Source organism: Poecilia formosa, unplaced genomic scaffold, assembly GCF_000485575.1.
Source record: "Poecilia formosa unplaced genomic scaffold, Poecilia_formosa-5.1.2 Scaffold281, whole genome shotgun sequence".
In the NCBI taxonomy this organism is placed as follows: Eukaryota; Metazoa; Chordata; class Actinopteri; order Cyprinodontiformes; family Poeciliidae; genus Poecilia; species Poecilia formosa.
The window spans coordinates 285,859-304,005 of record NW_006800220.1 but is presented as its reverse complement, the minus strand read 5'-3'; the positions used below and the strand labels follow the sequence as shown (position 1 = coordinate 304,005).

The window sequence follows — 18,147 nt, the reverse complement described above, 5'->3', positions numbered from 1 at the left end:
AAAACTCTGCGGACGAATCGCCGAACCAGATCAGGATCATTTGACTTAAAGATTTTTTAAAGTTCAGTTTATCAGTAAATTGTGACTTTTTTAATGTACTGGACAGGGCAATTATTTGCTTTGTGACTATTTGCCATCTCTTGGGGCTGAAATAATTAATCAGATTAATCAGTTATTGAAATAATCCTCTACTAATTTTGTAATTGATTAATCATTAACTGGACTATACAGACTAAAAAAGACATTTGCTAAAAAAACACCACCCTGAGAGGAACAACTAATGTACAAAAATAAATAGATTTTGCATTTAAGTTAAAAAACAAAACATTTGTTCAACCCAGAACGTTTCTTGTGGCAGTTTTAGCTTTAATGGTTCAAAATCTGTAAAATAATAAGAAAAAAAATAAAAATAACAAATAAAACTTTGCTTTCCAATTATTAACCAGCTAATGCAAAAAATAATAATTAGAACAGCCAAGGACTGTATACTTATTTTCCACACAGTTTTTTAGCTGCTGGAAACTATCAAACATCCAATGCTGTTGTTGCATTTTAGACGTTAAATTGTTTATTTTCTTGTCTAAAAATGATTTGATTAATAGTTTATTATCTTTTAATGTGTTTCTAATGTTAAATGAAAAATTTTCAGAATGTGTTATTTTATTTCATCAGATTAATTGCTAAAATAATTATTCGTTGCAGCCCTACGTCTCTTTATCTTGGGCGTCCTGCTGACTGTTTCTGACATCGTTATCACTGCATTCCTCCACTCGGCCGCCATCTTGTCTCTGTAAGGTGAATCCTGATTATCAATAACGCGCCCCGCCTCTGCCGGGGGTTGCTTGTGTCTCTCAGACGGCCCTCGAGGGGCCCCGCCGTCTCCTGTCTTCTGCAGGCCTGTCTCTTTAAGGTGATGTTTGCTTATGCCGAGGCTGGGCTCTGTGAGACCTGTGCAGGCTCAGCGCCGGGCTCCTTTCATAGGGGCTCCATTTTGTTCTTAATAAAATGGCACTCAGTGGCTGGGGGACTGGCAGGCACCCAGATCCCTGGGAAACCAAAGAATGCTGGCCTTCATTTAGCGACAAACAGCTTCTGCCTGAGGAGGCTGCTTCTCCGCTCCTCTATACTACAGCTACTAAGGCCTGTGTGTGTGTGCATGTGCACGTGTGTGCGTGTGTGTGTGTCCATTGAAAAGGGCCACGGTTGAAGGAGTCAGGTATGGCATAGTTTGTCTCTTGTGGATGTTTCTTTACACCCCAGGTGTCCAAAGTGTGGCCCGGGGGCCATTTGTGACCTTGGACTGATTTTTGCTGCAGTTCAAGAACGACTCAAACTTGTTCCCTGCAGATGGAGACTTTTGTTTCTAATCGGGGTAAAATCATTACCAACATAGTTTTCTTATATTGTCACAAAGTTTTTTGTCTTTTTGTAATCCAGCTTTTATAACAGTAGAACCTTGTGAAATCAGCTTTTATTCAAACAAATACTTCTGAAAAACAAAGCACTTAATAAAATATCCAGCAGTAAGTTAACACTTCTTGGTGTCTGGAAAATGAGCCGTTTCAAAAACCTTGCAGCCCGTTACCTAGCAACCCCAGCGAAGCCCCACCTGTTACCTAGCAACCCAGTCAGAGCTCTGTGACATTTGGTCACCTGATCTTCTCGCTGCTTGTGCTGTACAATGGCTGCTGGACAAGACAAGTTGTTTTGTTGTTGACTTACCAACCAGAAACAACTTGCTACATTCTTGTTGGTTGTGCAGGAGGATCCACTTCTGCTTTTCAAAGATGTACAGTTGTACATCTGTTTACAGCCATTTTGACGTGCAAATGTAAATGTTCAGTTAGGGGGCGTGGCCAGCAGCAGATTACTTGGACTTAAAGTGACAGGACGCCCTAAAACAGCTCATTCTGAAATTATCTAAAAAATGGAATAAACGTTTTGACCTATCCTAACCTGTTTAACGAAAACCAATGGGTCACTTTTGAACTCAGCTAAATATAGCAAGTGCTTTGAAATAAAGTGATCCAAGTCCTGTTCTTATATGAAAATAAATGATTTACGTCAAGCCAAAAAATAGTTGAAAACTTGAAGACTTTCTTTTTCTATAGCAAACACGAAAAATCCTGTTTTGATTTTTGGATCTATGATCAATAACATCCCTTTCCTACGTAAAAAAGACAACTTTATTTGCTTGATTTTTTTTGTTTTTTAAACGTTTTTGTCCTGTGAATAATATTTACTTGAAGAGTCAGAAACGAGTTTGGACGGCCCTGACTGATGCGTTTCTGTGTGGCTGCAGCAGCACTTCTCCCTGTCGTCCCGTGCCTCTCTGGCTCCCGCCGTCGCTCGGTGTGAATGGTGGGAACAGAGCAGCCATTAAGATGCATATTTATAAGTGCTTGCCCCCTCCGCCTCCCCCGTTCGCTCTCATAAGACACACACAGCCACTGTAAGTCGCTAAGAGTGCCTGTCACCAGGGACACATGCATCATTACACACTTGCAGTCTTACACACTGAGGTGTGCTTGTTGGAAATCTTCATGTTTAGGCAGGACTTTAACCAATCTCACCATCAGCTTCGACTCGCATCCCTCCCTGAAATATTTCCAACAATCTGTAGGGTATATTTTAGGATTCGTTCACACAGCAGGTAAATGGGATCCGAATCTGACTTTTTCTCTTCAGTCTGAACGGCCCGATTCTGACCCCCGATAAATAGTTAAAATCTACAAATACTTCAGACTCCCTCTAAAAATGCTTTTATCTTAACATGCAGAGTTCCCAAACATTTTACTCAAGTAGGCTTAGCACTTCTTCAACTTATTTTTACTCAAGTAAAAGTAAAAAGTAGCCATCTAAGAAAATACTCAAGTAAGAGAAAATCAGTATTTATTAAAAAGTCGACTCAAGTACTGAGTAACTGATCAAATGATCCATCATTTAATATTTAAGAATTACATCATCAGATTAACCAAAATATAAAGTTAAGTCGAAATTTTGGTATTTTATTGATGAAAATGGCAATAATTTATATAAGCAACACAAAAAGAAGAAAATGTTTCCAAATCAGTTTCCTTCAATAAAAAATGATGAAACTTTAACAAAAACTGCAGGTCTGTGTCTGGGTTTTGGTTAAAACATGTTTGGTTTTCATTCAGCGGGCAGAAAATCCAGAAATTTTACTCAAGAGTAGAAATACTTCATAATAAAATTACTCAAAGTACAGTATAGTATAAATACTTCTAAAAGTAATAAAAAAAAAAGTTACTCAAGTAAATTGTAATTGAGTAAATGTAACTGCACAGTACAAACCATCAGCTGGTTTTACCACTGTATGCGCTGCATAATGGCTGCTGGACCAGCTAACGTGTTTTGTTGTTGACTTACCATCCAGAAACCACTTCCTGCATTCTTATTGGCTGTGCAGGAAGCTCCACTTCTGCTTTTCAAAGATGTATGGTTATATAATTGCTCATTGGTTTGCAGTTATTTTCACGTGTGAGTCTAAATGCTGAGTTGGGGGCGTGGCCTGAGCAGCTCATTTGGATTTAAAGTGACTAAACAGCTAAAAACAGGCAGAACTGAGCAGATTGAAATCTCATTATCTAAGAATGATTTTGACGGAAAAATTGTAACTTTTTTTTTGTCACCTGTGATTATCCTAAGCATAATAAATGACCTTTAAATATTCTAGCTGCATTCTGTGAAAAGGCTAGAAACATTCCAGGTAATCATAAGACGGACAAGGTGAGATGTGAATGAAATGTATCCTGCAGACCTTCAAAGTTTTTATGATCTGATAACAGAGATACTCAAGCTCTGCTGTGTGCAAGACAAACGGTTGTGGATGCCAGGTAAAAACCTGCCTGCTGCCAAACCAGAAACACAACGCTGAGTGATGCAGACAAATTAGGTGGGACAGCCGATAAGAAAACAAGAACATGAGAAACGAGGAAGGGACGACCTCAACATCCAGCAGGGATTTAGTTTCTCACAGCATTCCTCGGTTTAATAAACTGCAAAGAAATGGATCTTTAAAGAAACTACGAGTGAGAAGAAGGTGAGGACTGCAAGAGGGAAAATGTGGTTGTGAGGATTGCTAAAGAAAGGAAGAGAGGATGGGAACCAAACAGGAGCTGGGAAAGAGCAGCGAGGGAGTGTCTTTTGTCTCCTTCTAATGCGACACATATGAAAGGTTCTGGAAACAATGAGTCACCCCAGATCAGGACCGTCGCCAGAACCGGGCCCAAGCAGCCTGATTGTGTCAGGAGTTGTGATGAAACTTCTCACAAAGCTGAAGCTGCATTTTTGTTTTTTTTTCTCTCCCAAACTGCAACATTTCTGTAATGAGAAGGAAGAAAATGGTTTACAAGCATATAAATGTTCATATAGCAAATGCAAAGGAAACTTTTTCTCAGTTGCACGACACGACAAAACTTCAGCTTGTTTTATGGAGGCTTTACGTAACAGACCAACTGAACGGCGCAGTGGAAAATGGGAGGAAGGCGACGCAAACAAAGTGAGTCAAACTAAAACCAAAGAAGCTCCTCAATGCAGGTCTGCAAAATAACTCAAACTGTAACAGTTTACACACAGAGTTTGCCACGAATTCCCAAGTGAAATATGCGCCTGAACTTTGACTAGACCATTCCAACATACACTGTGTTGTCAATGACCATATTGTCATTTTTAGGAGTATTTATAACACCAGGACTAGCAAGTCGTGTTGTGTAATCAGTAAAGATGCTCTGATTGATTTTTTTGGCCAATCTCTGATCACCAATCTTTAAAAATCTTGACCTGCCAATTCCGAGTTTTGTTGTTAGAATTTTTTTTGTCTGAAATGTTGCTAAATATAACATGAAAGTTGTTGAGTTGGTGGTAGTCGGGTGGCGGTTGTTAACTGAGAACAGAAGCAGACAGTGGTTGATTTTTATTCCTTTGCAGAGGGAGACGGCATCTTCTTGGCAAGTTTTTATAACTCGGACTGTAAAAATGCCAAGTGTTTTTGGTCTCTGGTCAAATATCTACACTTGAAATAAAACAAACTTTTCACCAACATATAGGAGCTTCTTTTAAGTCAATATTTCCTTAATGCTGATAAAATAAAGTCCTAGTTCCACTGGCAGATTATTTCCCTTTAGGGCTGAAACGATTAATCGGCTGTTGAAGTAATTGTCAACAAATTTAGTAATCGATGAATCTTTAACTGTGGTACAGACACAAACAGGCCATTTTGGGGAAAAAACAACATTCAGAACAATGATTAACCAGATGTTTTCACTTATCTTCACTTATGAGCAATTATTGACTTAAACAAGCTCCTTTATCGTACCGAAGTTACTTGTGCCTCAGTTTTGTCTTATTTCAAGTATCTTAAGATATTTGCACCAGAATTAGACCCAAACTACTCGGTAGGATTTTGTGGGTGACTGACGGTGAAAGCCTGCTTGTTGCTGTATTGTTTTTAAAAGTGGCCCTCGTTGCTCCTGCACCGTAACATTTCCACTCGCTGCGCCTCGTTGGATTCTCCTTGTTAGCCGCAGCGAGCTGTCACTGCTCTGATTGAGTGGCAGGTCTAGTTGCTCGTACAGTCGCCTTCGCCGGGTGTAAAGCAATCAGCAGACGGTCGCTGTGTGCAGGCGGCAGACTTTTCCACGGGGCCAATTAGTGGAGAGATTTCCCAGCAGATTGCTGCAGCTCTGTCTGTGTCTGCGGCTGTGCTTTGGTTTGATCCCATGAAATTAGGCTGAAACAATGGGACCAAGCCGTCCTCTCAGCCTCAATTTGCTGCCTGTCAACATCCCTCAATGTTCCCCCCCCAACAGTCTCTTTCTCTACATAATTTTTCCCTGAACCTTGACTCTTTATTACACCCCATTTTTAACTTGTGCTTGTAATGACATATAAACCTCTGGAATGTAAATGTGCCTGATAATCTCACACTGAAAGGTTTGAAAGCATCCATTAATATCAATACAGTTGGAAAATAACTCCAAATTAGAATATACATTTTCTAAAATCAAAATCCTTTGAGTAATGTATGTCAGTTCCCCTAAGAATTCACCAAAGATCAATTTAATTGTAGCATTTCTTATTTATTTCATATTTAATTTACAGTTTTCTGACCTGCAAATGAGGGAATGTTTTTTGGTGTCTGGAAAATTAGCTGTTTCAAAATCCTACTGAATGTAACGGCACAAATCAGCAGGCAATGCTCCATTACCTAGCAACCCCAACAAAGCCCAACCCGTTACCTAGCAACCCTAGCTGAGGTCCAGCATGTTTGGTCAGCTGGTTTTCCCACAGAATGCGCTGTACAATGGCTGCTGGAAAAGACAGAGTGTTTAATTGTTGACTTAGCATCTGGAAACCACTTGTTGCATTCTTGTTGATTGTGCAGGAGGCTCCACTTCTGCTTTTCAAAGCTGTTTGGTCATATAAATGTACATCGGTTTATAGCCATTTTCACGTGTCAGTGGAGGATGCAGCCAGCAGAGGGTTATTTGGATTTAAAGTGACAGGACGCCCTAAAACAGCTCAAAATAGGCAGAACTAAACAGACTGAAATCTCATTATCCAAGAATGATTTTGTGTAAGAAAAAATGTAATGAACATGTTTTGATTAACACATGGACCTATTATAACCAGTTCAAGGACGTTTAGTGGTCTTTAGAGGTGTTGTGTAGGCAAATGGTACACCACCTTAATAGTGGTCATAATGCATCGCCTGATCATGTATGAAAGGTTTCTTCCAGATGATGGATTGATCTTGTTAACTCTGTGTTGAATTAATTTGTTTTATTGGAGTTTTAAGTGGCGATTGTGGCCTTTTAAGTCATGCTAATGACTTTATACACACACACACACACACACACACACACACACTGCAAGCTGGACAGTTCCATGCTCACAACCACATGTGATTATAATTTCCACAGGAAAAATGTGTGGCTATCGAGTCGGACACCTTTCCCCATCAAAGGGAACCTTTCAGACTCGTTTCATGTAATTTTCATGGCCTGCCTTCTGTTTTCGCTTTATCTTCGTTCGCCAAGAGCTTTTCTAAGAGATCAGAGTCACAGCAGATACCTGCGTCCATTAGGGCCCTCCAGTCACTCAGCAGCAGTGTTGTGATACAGGAGGAAAGGCAAAGGGACACACTTGTCGCTCAGTGGTTGCCTGGAGAGATCTGCTTCCATCTTGACAGATGTCTTTCCTCTCCCCAGAGAGGCCTACCTGCCCCCTTTGTGACGGCGGCCCAGGGGGATAAGAACGACTCTGGATGGGACAGCGATCTCCTGACAGACTGTAACAACATGTCATGCAGCTGATCAGATCCATGGCTTTGTTTGTTGAGAAAAATGTGTGGCGAGGTGACAGTTCAGGCTGGAAATACTCAGGAACAGTTTCAGCTGGTGAGCTCTTTGTTCCTGCTTTTTAAAACAATATTCAGTTCTTGAATCAGGTGCACAGATTACTTCAGTTTGTAGGCGTATTTTCTCATTTAAATCTTTCTTCTACATGCCATCCATAGCCATGCTGCTGTGGGAGAACAAATCCATTAACACAATGAAACCTGGAGATGTTATTATTAATTTAGTGCAGTTTGCTGCAGTCAAGGGAAAATAACGCAGAAAAACCATGTAAAAACAGCTGGAAACCTCTCCCGTTTTTCGTTTTTCTCACCCTTTGTGTTTGCTACGTTACACACAGACCGGTTGCCATAGCAACTGACCGTCAACAGCTCCACTAGCGTATTGTGTCCAACACCAAAAAACATTCAAACATTTCCTACACAAAGAACCGAACGTTCAGTCTGTTACAGTTTCATGTTTTCAGGCTTGATGTTTATTAATAAGTGATCATCAGAACTTAGTGGCGGTGGATCGGCGAATTTGAACACCTGTGCTACTGATCATTTGTCAGTGAGTGAGTGGGTCAACTTTTGTTTTGTTTTTTCTTACTGAACCGAAACACCGAATTCCACAGCACCTCTACATGTTAAAGTTGTCATAGTCAAGCTAGCATAACTGACATACTTCCCAGTTCCTCACCATTATTTTTAATTCAAGCTTTTGTTTTATTCTTATTTTATGTTATGTAGTTCTCGTATTGTTGACAATTAGTAGCAAAGCACTAATATACATCCATATATATCTACTAGTCTCCTTACTATGACTGTATTTTACCACAAGTGGAAATAATTCCCAATAGCTGGCTTTATCTTTCTTTTAACAGAAGTTAAAGTGTATTGGCTTTCTTTCAGCCAGCTGTCTGGCAGTGCAGAGGAATGAATGGCGGAGGGGTAAATCTGCTCTATTCTGCTTTAGAAACCTGGAAAAACTGGTCACTCCTTCACTTTCCCTTCAATCTAATTAAAAACACGGAAACTTTTACCAATCTTAAAACCAGTTCAGTTCTTTAATATTTGATTTCACTTTACAACATCTCATATTATAAACTCAAATGTTGGAAATGGAGGAGCTAATATTATAAAGTTTGTAGCTTTTCACTGACACTTCATCAGGATGCGGCAGCAGACAGGGAGGAAGACGACGCTTTGGCCCCTTTCGCTCTAATTTGCTGGCTGACTGCAGAAAGACAACACTGTCTCTTTAATGTGGGCAGGGTCAAAGGTCACTGTATTGCATTTGTAAGGTCAGTGGTTAAGGTCACACTCAGCTTTGGGCCTTCCTGCTGCAGACAGCTGGGTCATGCCACCTACATAGAGTCCAATTATCCCTGCCAACTAATAACTCTTCAGCTTGTTCTATAGCACACACACACACACACACACACACACACACACACACACACACACACACACACACACACACACACTGAAATCTGTAACAAAACTGAAAACTCTGTTATGCAATGAATATCTTTTAGTTTGGGATCCTTTAACTTGCATATGATCACAAAGCAACATCTGAAATATGCAACATTTTTCTGATAATTTTGTCACTTTTCATAAATTTAAAAGTGAAGACTAGATTATAATTTCACATATTAGAAAACTGAATTCATATTCTGGTATTATCTCAGGGTTGCACTGAATTAACAAGTCAGTTATTGGTTTTCAAAAATATAACTTTGCCTTTATATATAACTGCAAATGATTGTAGCCATGAATTTAAATAAAATAAAATAAATATTCAAGTTTGATTTTAAACTTCCACAATTTTTCTTTCTTTTCCAGATTTTATTTTATGGTTAAAGCGACTGTGTTTGTAAACTGGATGTTTCATGTTTAGCCAGGTGCCAAAAGTTAACTTTTTGTAAAATTCTCTGGATTTCATTGGGACTTCTTGTAGTAGACTAACAGAAAAGGAGATAATTGCTCATCGTTTACAGATAAAAATGTGGAAAGTGTGGCGAGGATTCATAAAATACTTACAGAAGAAACCAGAAATTTTCAAATACATTTTTCTGAATTTGAAGCTATGCTTATCGTCTTGTTTTAGAATTATAAAAATGAAAGAATAAACAGCTGACAATGTTTTTTATGGAATAATAGCTTCTCCATGCCGAGTGGCCTTTCAGTACCATACAGGATAACGACAGTCTTACCAACTTCAGCATCATTTTCACAAAGTTCTGGCTTGATTTTCAGGTTTCGGACCAGAACCAATCCTGAGCGCTATGAGGTTTGTCCAGCCAGTCGGACATTCCTGTCTTATCTATACTAACATATACATTTTTGAACAGCGTTCAATCATCAGGAAATGATTCCTGAGGATGAACCAAACCTGTGAAACTCCATGATTCTCTTCCTGTTTTTTCTTTGGGGAAAAAACAGTAAAATTAACTCAACCGTGTCAGTTAACCAATCAGAAGTTTCCAAAGTCACGACATCATCATCTGGGCTTTCCCTCATTCTTGATAGTAACAGAAACAATCAGGTTCACCGTATTTATTCTAACAAAAGAGGAAATCAGGTTGGTGGTTAACACCAGCACATTAAATAAAATATAATAAATAACCCTAAACAAACTGCAAGCAATAACTCCCAATGAGCAGCTAACAGCAGTTAGCATTTCTAAAATTAAACATGGCTAAAATGGACAACATTAATAATATAACAATTACAAACATATGCAAAACATAGCAAAAATACTGATGAAACACTGTATATCATTAAAACTAACATCTATGTTTAAATGTTACTTGTAAAGAAAAAAAACAGAGCTGATCCTAATATCAGTTACAGAGAGCAACATTTATTTTGATTAACGTTTATTTTTTCACCTAACAAAATCTCATTGTTCCATGTAATTTACAAATACTCTGAAGTCTCTTTAACCTCTGTTTTTAACCAGCAAGCAAAAAGGATAAATAAAAAAAATGTATAGAAATTTCCCTCCCTCTTAGTTCAGTCACAGTCCGACTTAGAAGTAAAAGTTTTTTTTGTTTATTCAATATGCAGTTTCAACAAAAAAAGCAACAAGAACCAGAGAACAAACACTGTCTCCATACATTATACATAAAAAACCCGTTTTCCAGCCAACTAAAACTCTACATTTTCCACAATGTTGTCACATTCCAAAGATAGATGGTGAATAAAAATAAACACGTTAATATATCAAGTGGACAGCCAATAGTTATGTCCAACCAAAGTGGTCAATGACAGGATCCCACAAGTCCATAAACAAATCTACTTTCAAATGAATCTTTGCAGTCATTTTTTCCACTTCATGCACATTTTTTAAACGTTTTTGCCATTGAAGACATGTGGGAGGCAGCTGCAAGTCTACATGAAGCAAGATGGCTGAACCTGGTGAAGATGAACTGAAACAATGTAGTTTGTAAAATTCTGCTGAGTGGATTTCTTCACTTGATGGATTTGAGGCTACACTGCAAAAACACTAAATCTGACTAATAATTGTTTAGTTAGAAACTCAAAACTTTTCCTGTCAGTGACCTCAGGGTTACAGCAACTATAAATAACCCAGAATGATAAAACATTTATTTTTAATTAAACCAAAGGAATCCCTGAAACATACGACGTCTTTCCTAAATCATGATTTCTACAGTTCATTCACGCTGCAAGACGGAGAGAGAGAGCAAAACGAAAAGCATTACAGCAATGTTACACTGCAGAAACACAAAATCTTAGACCACTACATTTAATACACCTGAAATAAGACAAAACTAACTTAAAAGTAACTTTTCAGCAAATAGAGGCTTTTTTAAAGTAAATTATTCCCCAATATTGATTAAAAAGTTCTTGTTCCATTGGCAGACAAATTAACTCATAAGATGTGAAAAATGTCTTGTTATAAGTTAAATAATCTGGAACTTGGTTGCTAGGTAACGGCTGGGCTTGGCTGGGGTTGCTAGGCAACGGCTAGGCTTGGCTGGGGTTGCTAGGCAACGGCGTCAGTGGAACTAGAACTTTTTCACCAATACTAAGGAATTATTGACCTAAAACAAGCCTCTATAATATGTTGCTAAAAAGTTACTTGTAAGTTAGTTTTGTGTTATTTCAAGTGTATTAAGGTATTTGCTCTCATAGAAACTGGACCAAATTTACTCAGTAAGATTTTGTGTTTTTGCAGTGATACTTGAAAACATTTGCATTTCTGGCTTCATGGGATCATTCAACCATCTTCTTGAAATTTCTCCGTCGTAAGAAATTACATTAAACAAAAAATGCAGGAGGCAAAGACTAGTCCAGCGAGGGAAGATATTTTGAGGTTTATCCTGGCTGTCTGGCTCAGCTTAATGCCCTCTTCAGTGGGATGGAATGGCACATAAGCTCCCATTAATACGGGAATGAGTTGAATTTAGCTCCGTCTGCCTGCGCGGCTGGCCTGGCCTGCCCCCCTTGCTTTCCATGAAGTGTGGGTCGCAACACTTACGGAAAAGCTCTATGCTGCGCTCCGGCATGGCACCCCCTCCCCGACACCCCCAGCGCTTTCCTTTGTTCTCTAACTATAGCCGCAGCCATGCCAAGGCCCCTGACTTAAATATTCCACTATAAAACAAGTGATAATGAACATGAAAAGCGCCGAGTGCTGGTAGTTGACTGAGCCGCTAAGCACATACAGCCGCGCACACACACACACACACACACACACACACACACACATCCTGCTACATGTATGTGCTCGGGCAGGACCTGGCGCACGCCTGCGTACGCCGAGGGGGAATCAAAAAGGAAAGTGAGGAGAGAGTGGATAAGAGACCTGCAGTGGAAAATGATTGATCCGTTTTAAGGGTCCTATAAATCCACCAGCTGATGTGAATATAAATGGACGGTTTGCACATCTTTCCTACCTGGCAACTCATCTCAGAGTCCAGACAGATATTTATACTGTCCATCCCACAGTCAGACCTTCACAAGGCGTCTGTGCGTCAGAAAAGTTTTTTCTAGGCGTGTTTCCATTACAAACGTGAGCAAAACTTTGTCAGGATTCTGCTAATGTTGAAATAATCACAATTTTACAATTAGGTTATTTTTCACAAACAAAATTAAAATCGCATGCGAATAAGTTTGCTGATGTGATGAGTCATTGCGAAACACGCTGCAACATCATCCTCTAGCTACTTCCTGTCGTATTTTTGCACCAGTTGCAGCACCCGGTTGTTGATCATGTGACTCATGATGCAAAACAGAAATTTCTATTGCAGTTTTGTGAAATAACATTTTTGTTCACCCAAAGCCAAATCTAGTTATTTTCAAAACTGGTGTGTTTCCATGAAGCAAATTTATATCTCAAATGTCAAATTGTGCAGCTATATGTTAAATGGGGGACTAAGTTTTACATATTTTACTGTTTTCATCTTTTATTTTTCCGTTCAGAAACCTCAGAGGTTCCTGTTTTCATCGCTGTCGCCGCTCGTGGCCCTCGGGATGATTTTGTTTGGCTCCTCAGTTCAAGAATAAATCAAATGTGATTAACTTGGGATTTTTAAAGACAAATAAAAGCTTCCTTAAACATTTATTTATTTAGGCACAAGACAAAGTAATTTTTTTTCAGGGTGTTAAAAACATGAGGATAATAAATCCCAAAAACGGTTTAAAAATGTTTCTGTAATTTAAAACAGCAACAGTGCAAAACTGTGTTTGTATTTTGGATTGACAAGGATTTACAGATTCCTTTTCTACACAAACCTGACTACTTTGCTTTATTAAAATATTGTCTATTTAGTATATTATTGAAGACATAATAAATAAGTCTTAAGAAATAACTGTGCTCTTTACATGTTTTTACTCCCTGCGTTACAGATGACCGTTTACCTGCCGTTATCGATTGGTCGGCTAACTAGCCTTAGCATTCAGGGCAGACTGTGTTGTTTTGAACCAGATGTAGGATAGCAGAGGGCAAGGGGAATGTGTGAGCATGATTGACAGCGCTAAGCCCCGCCTCCTGGTTCTGATTGATTGTTTCTATTAGCACTGGGAGAAGGCAGAGGAGCTCAATTTAAAAAAAATAATGCATACAACTCTGTCACAACATGATACCAGTTTCAAGAAATATGTTAACAAAATTAAAACATTTCCAAAAGTTACGTTCTGCAGCTGTAACTCATTAATCGATAACTGGTGGTAGAGCTTTTATAGAGAAGACGTGTATGGAGTGTCTGTACTAAGGGAGCGAGGCACTGCCAGACACACACACACACACACACACACACACACACACACACACACCACTCCTCTCTGTGGGCCCCCACTCCCCCTGGGGTGAGATGAGCCCACCAAGGCCCCTCCTGGTTCCCTCCACAGCTCAGGATCTCCAGCTCTCTTACCAACCAGTCCACACTGCCATGGCTGAGAGCCAGCGGACGCCACTGTCTGGATCGGAGGGTCTCTGTGTGTGTGTGTGTGTGTGTGTGTGTGTGTGTGTGTGTGTGTGTGTAGGCTCAATAGAAGGGTGGGGGTTGGTTGGTTGGTTGGTTGGTCGGGTTGAGGGGCAGGGGGTGGGTTGGGGTATCCCCAGACACAAGTTGCTCAGTTTTTTGGAAAGTCTCCGGCCCACCCAGGAGGAACGAGCAGGAGGAGAAGGTGGTGGGGAGGAGGGGGGCTCCAAGGCCTTGGGGGAACAAAGCCTTATTTCAAACTTGCCGAAAACAGGGGTCTTTATGCCATGATGCCGGGGCCCCCTCCTATGTGGGGAGATGTTATCGCAAAGATGCAATATCCACCTCTGCACAAGGCCAGGGGGCGGCTGCATAGGCCTCCAGTGTTGCACTAAGTACCCCGGGGCACTGACCTCACTAATGAAGGCAGTGCTGGCTGCTGTTAGCCTCTACTGTATCCCACCTTGTGTTTCACGTGGAAATCTCCGGCCGGCCGGCCGCCAGCAGCCGCCTCTCCGTCACATTTCGTCTGCTTACGATCCATCTGGAAGCTTTCTGTTTGTTTTGTCTGCTTTGTTTTCTGTCATCCATCCATCACCTTACTTTGGATTAGGGCTGAGCGATACATTTATTTTTTTATTGAATCGAATTTGCAGTTTATGAATATGTAAATACACTTTTTGCACATTTTCTTATGGGCTGATTTGTGACGTTACACTCTGGAGAGGTTTTGGAGAGCCTCGCTTGTTTTGTTGTTGTTGTTTTTTTACTGCCTGGGCTGATTTTAGAAGCAGTAGAAACTCAAATGGACGTACAAACGTGTAGAATATGCATTTTCATAACAAGTCGCCTTTAAAGGGATATGAGCATAGACAGTCAAATAGGACAACTTTTCTTTTCAACTTTTTTAAAACAGCAGAAATACAAATATGAGCGAAATGATGTCAAGAATTTCCGTTAATTTTGGGTTCATCAGCCCGGCCCACGTTAAAGCTGCAGGCAAACTGCACTGCACAAAATACTTGGTAAGATTTAGTGTTTTTGCAGTGTGGACACTCCTGCGTCAGTATCTTCCAACCATCTATTGATGCTCCAAAGCCGTTGGCAGCCAGAAGACCTTCGCCTCGCCCCCCCTCACCCTCTTCACCTCCCCCCGCCCCCCTTCAGTGACCCACTGCAAACAGGGAACCGGTCTCTCTGCGGTTCCATAACGCCCGGGCCCCTGGGATCCAAAGTGGAAAGTTTGCTTTAGCACCCACCGGGTTAAAAGATGAAAGAGTTTCAAGTTGACACGGCTCCACGGTTGGAGGACGAGGGGGAGCGCCGAGCATGTGGAAACGGGTGGGGGAGGGGGGCTTACATCTCTTTATCCTGTCTGGCGTGCTGCGGCCGGCTCGGCCCACATCAGCTGTCCACTTGCTCTCCAGCTGCCAGTCACTTTGCCGTCCAAAGCTGGCCTGTCTGCTGACGGATTACCTGAGCCGATGTGTTTACCGCTTCATCCCCCTCCACTCGTCACCCCGCCCCGTCAGAAGACCCTCACCTGAGCATCCCCAGAGAGCAGGGGGCAGTTATAAAAAGATGAAGAGGTTTGGAGTACGGACATGAGTGGGACTGGTCAGGATTAGTTGGTGGCCGGCGGTTATTAATTCAATTTGAGATGCTTTTTCATCTGCAAGCCAGAGATGTCCGCATGGACATGCTGGCTTCCTCCAAACGCTCTAATCCCGGCTGTTTATAGAAGGAATACGCCTTTGGTGTTGGAGGAGATGCACCGAATTCCTGTGCTGCTGCAGAGGAGGCATCTGCTGTGTGTGTTTGGTGGAGCCGGCGCTGGGATCAGCAGGGCTTGGCTCGGTGCCTTCAGGTTTTAGCTGGTGCTGAGAGCTACAGGGCAGCGTGCTTTCAGCATGCAAACACTTACAGGCCAACTGCGTGGCCTTATACACGACTCACTGCAAAAAACACAGTCTGACCAAGAATTTCTGGTGCAAATATCTTAGTACACTTGAAATGACTTAGAAATAACTTTTCAGCAAGACATAGAAGCTTGTTTTAAGTCAATTATTGCTTAATATTGATGAAAAAGATGTTCCACTGGTGATTAATCGGATTAATTGTGAGTAATCACAAATAATCATGATTAATCAATTATGGAAATAATCATCAGCTGATTTAGCTATCAAATAATATCGTTAATTGGAGTATATGAAGTCAAAAAACACCATTAGGTGAAAAAACAAGCAGTAATTAAGTAAAAACTGTACAAAAAAACAATATACAGTTTACATCTAAGATAAAAACACCTTTATCTGTAAATATTTTTAGCCAAAATTCCTAAAACTGTGCTAAGGTATTGCATTTAATGCAATAAATGTTTATTTTCTTATTGATAAAAGAAATTTAATTCTTTATTTGCATCTTTAATATTGTTTATAAAAGGCTGAAGTGGTTAAATGAAAAACCTGTAAAATCTGATTAATCGTCAGAATGATCAAAAGAATAGAACAAAATTTCTTATCATTGTACAATAATCACATGAAACAAAAAGATGTGGACCAAAAAATCGATTGGTTAATCGATTACTAAAGTAGTTTTTAGTTGAAGCCTTATTTCACTTATATTAGTGAAATAATCGCCCAGTCAAACTTTTAGTTTTTCATCCATATTAAGGAATTATTGGCTTGAAAAGCCTGCATCTTGTTGAAAAGTTACTTATAAGTTTGTTTTGTCTTATTTAAAGTGTAAAAACAGAAAAATAAGCTGCATTACTTGAAATTCTTCCCCTTTATTTCCACTAAAATGAGACGGTGACTGGAAAGGAACAAAAAAAGCCCAGTGACAGAGGCGGAGAACAGAGGTTAATGAGACGACCAACAAAAGGCTGATGGATGGTGAAAGAGTGAATCAGCCCCTCCCGTCCACCGCCACCAACACTTGTGTTTATTCTGAGATTGTCATTTGTCATTGCTGTTGGGCCTTTTTTCTTTCTTCCTTGCGACAGCCAGCTCCAAATCATGCGCAGACAGACGAAGAGGCCAGTTACTTAAATAGAGATGTGATGGGGAGAGGACAGAGGGGCGGGGGGCCGACCAAGGCCAGCATCCCATGTTTGATGTCTCTCCCCTGGGCCTCATCCGCTCTGTCAACCCTCCTGAATAGCGTTGACAAATGAAACTTTTAGACAGCGACCCGGTGGGGACGGAGCCACAGAAGTATGGAGCAGGAAAAAAAAGGGGATTTGTGTGGAAGATGAAAAACGATGGGAGGATCATCATGTCATTCTACAGGTTTCCTGCCTCCTGTGTCTATCTAGCCTGGGCCACATTGTTGCTTCAGTTGCTCTCCACTGAGGGTTGATGTATTCCAGGTGACCACTAGAGGCCGACAAACCTCACAGAGAGATTCAGCTGCAGAACATTCCAGATACACTATTTTAATCAAGTGTATTTGTGTGGCACATTTTAGAAACAAGACATCATAAAAACATAATGCAGTAACCAATTATAAAAAAGGAATTAACATTACACACTGCAAAAACACAACAAGTACTTTTGGTCTAGTTTCTAGTGCAAATATCTTAGTAAACCTGAAATAAGACTAACTTATACGTGACACTATGTAGAAGATTATTTTAAGTCAATAATTCCTTAATATTGGTGAAAAAGTTCCTGTTCCATTAGCAGATAAATTAACTGATAACATTGGAAAATGTCTTGTTATAAGTTAAATAATCTGCCAGGTAACTAGAGCTGGGTTGCTAGGTAACGGGTTGGCTTGGCTGGGGTTGCTAGGTAACGGCTTGGCTTGGCTGGGGTTGCTAGGTAACGGTGCCAGTGGAACTAAAACTTTTTCACCAATATTAAAGAATTATTTACTTGAATCAAGCTCCTATACCTTGTTGAAAAGTTACTTGTAATTTACTTTTTTTATTTAAAGTGTACAACAACGTTTGCGGTGGAAACTAGACCAAAAATACTTAGTAAGATTTTGTGTTTTTGCCGTGTAGGGTGAAGGTTCAGCTTCCACCCTAAACAAACATCCAGAGATAAAATTGAACAATTAAAATCAAACTCCATGTGTTTGAAATGGCCTAGTCAAAGTTCTGGCCTACATCCAGTTAAGAAACTAAGGGGAAGACTACTTCAGATACTTCAAAATAAAAGCATGGATAGAAGACATCTTGAAGAAGCCTTAATAGTCGAATAGCAAAGGATGGATGGATGTTGGATCAATGGATGGATGGTCGGTTGGTTGGTTGGTTGGTTGGTCAGTTGGTCAGTTGGTTGGTCGGTCGGTTGGTCGGTTGGTCGGTTGGTTGGTTGGTTGGTC

General features: G+C 40.3%; 1 protein-coding gene and 1 long non-coding RNA gene across 3 annotated transcripts in view; one reads left to right on the top strand and one right to left on the bottom strand.

The window, feature by feature from the left end:
- Nucleotides 1-18,147, top strand: part of ankfn1b (ankyrin repeat and fibronectin type III domain containing 1b) — a 185,559-nt gene that overhangs the window by 63,377 nt on the left and 104,035 nt on the right. The gene's annotated exons all lie outside the window — the stretch shown is intronic.
- On the bottom strand, nt 3,419-6,557 carry LOC107838584 (uncharacterized). The gene is made up of 2 exons (XR_001664672.1): nt 6,526-6,557; nt 3,419-3,560 (listed from the first exon to the last, which is right to left on the bottom strand). It is a non-coding gene; the product is annotated as an uncharacterized LOC107838584 (long non-coding RNA).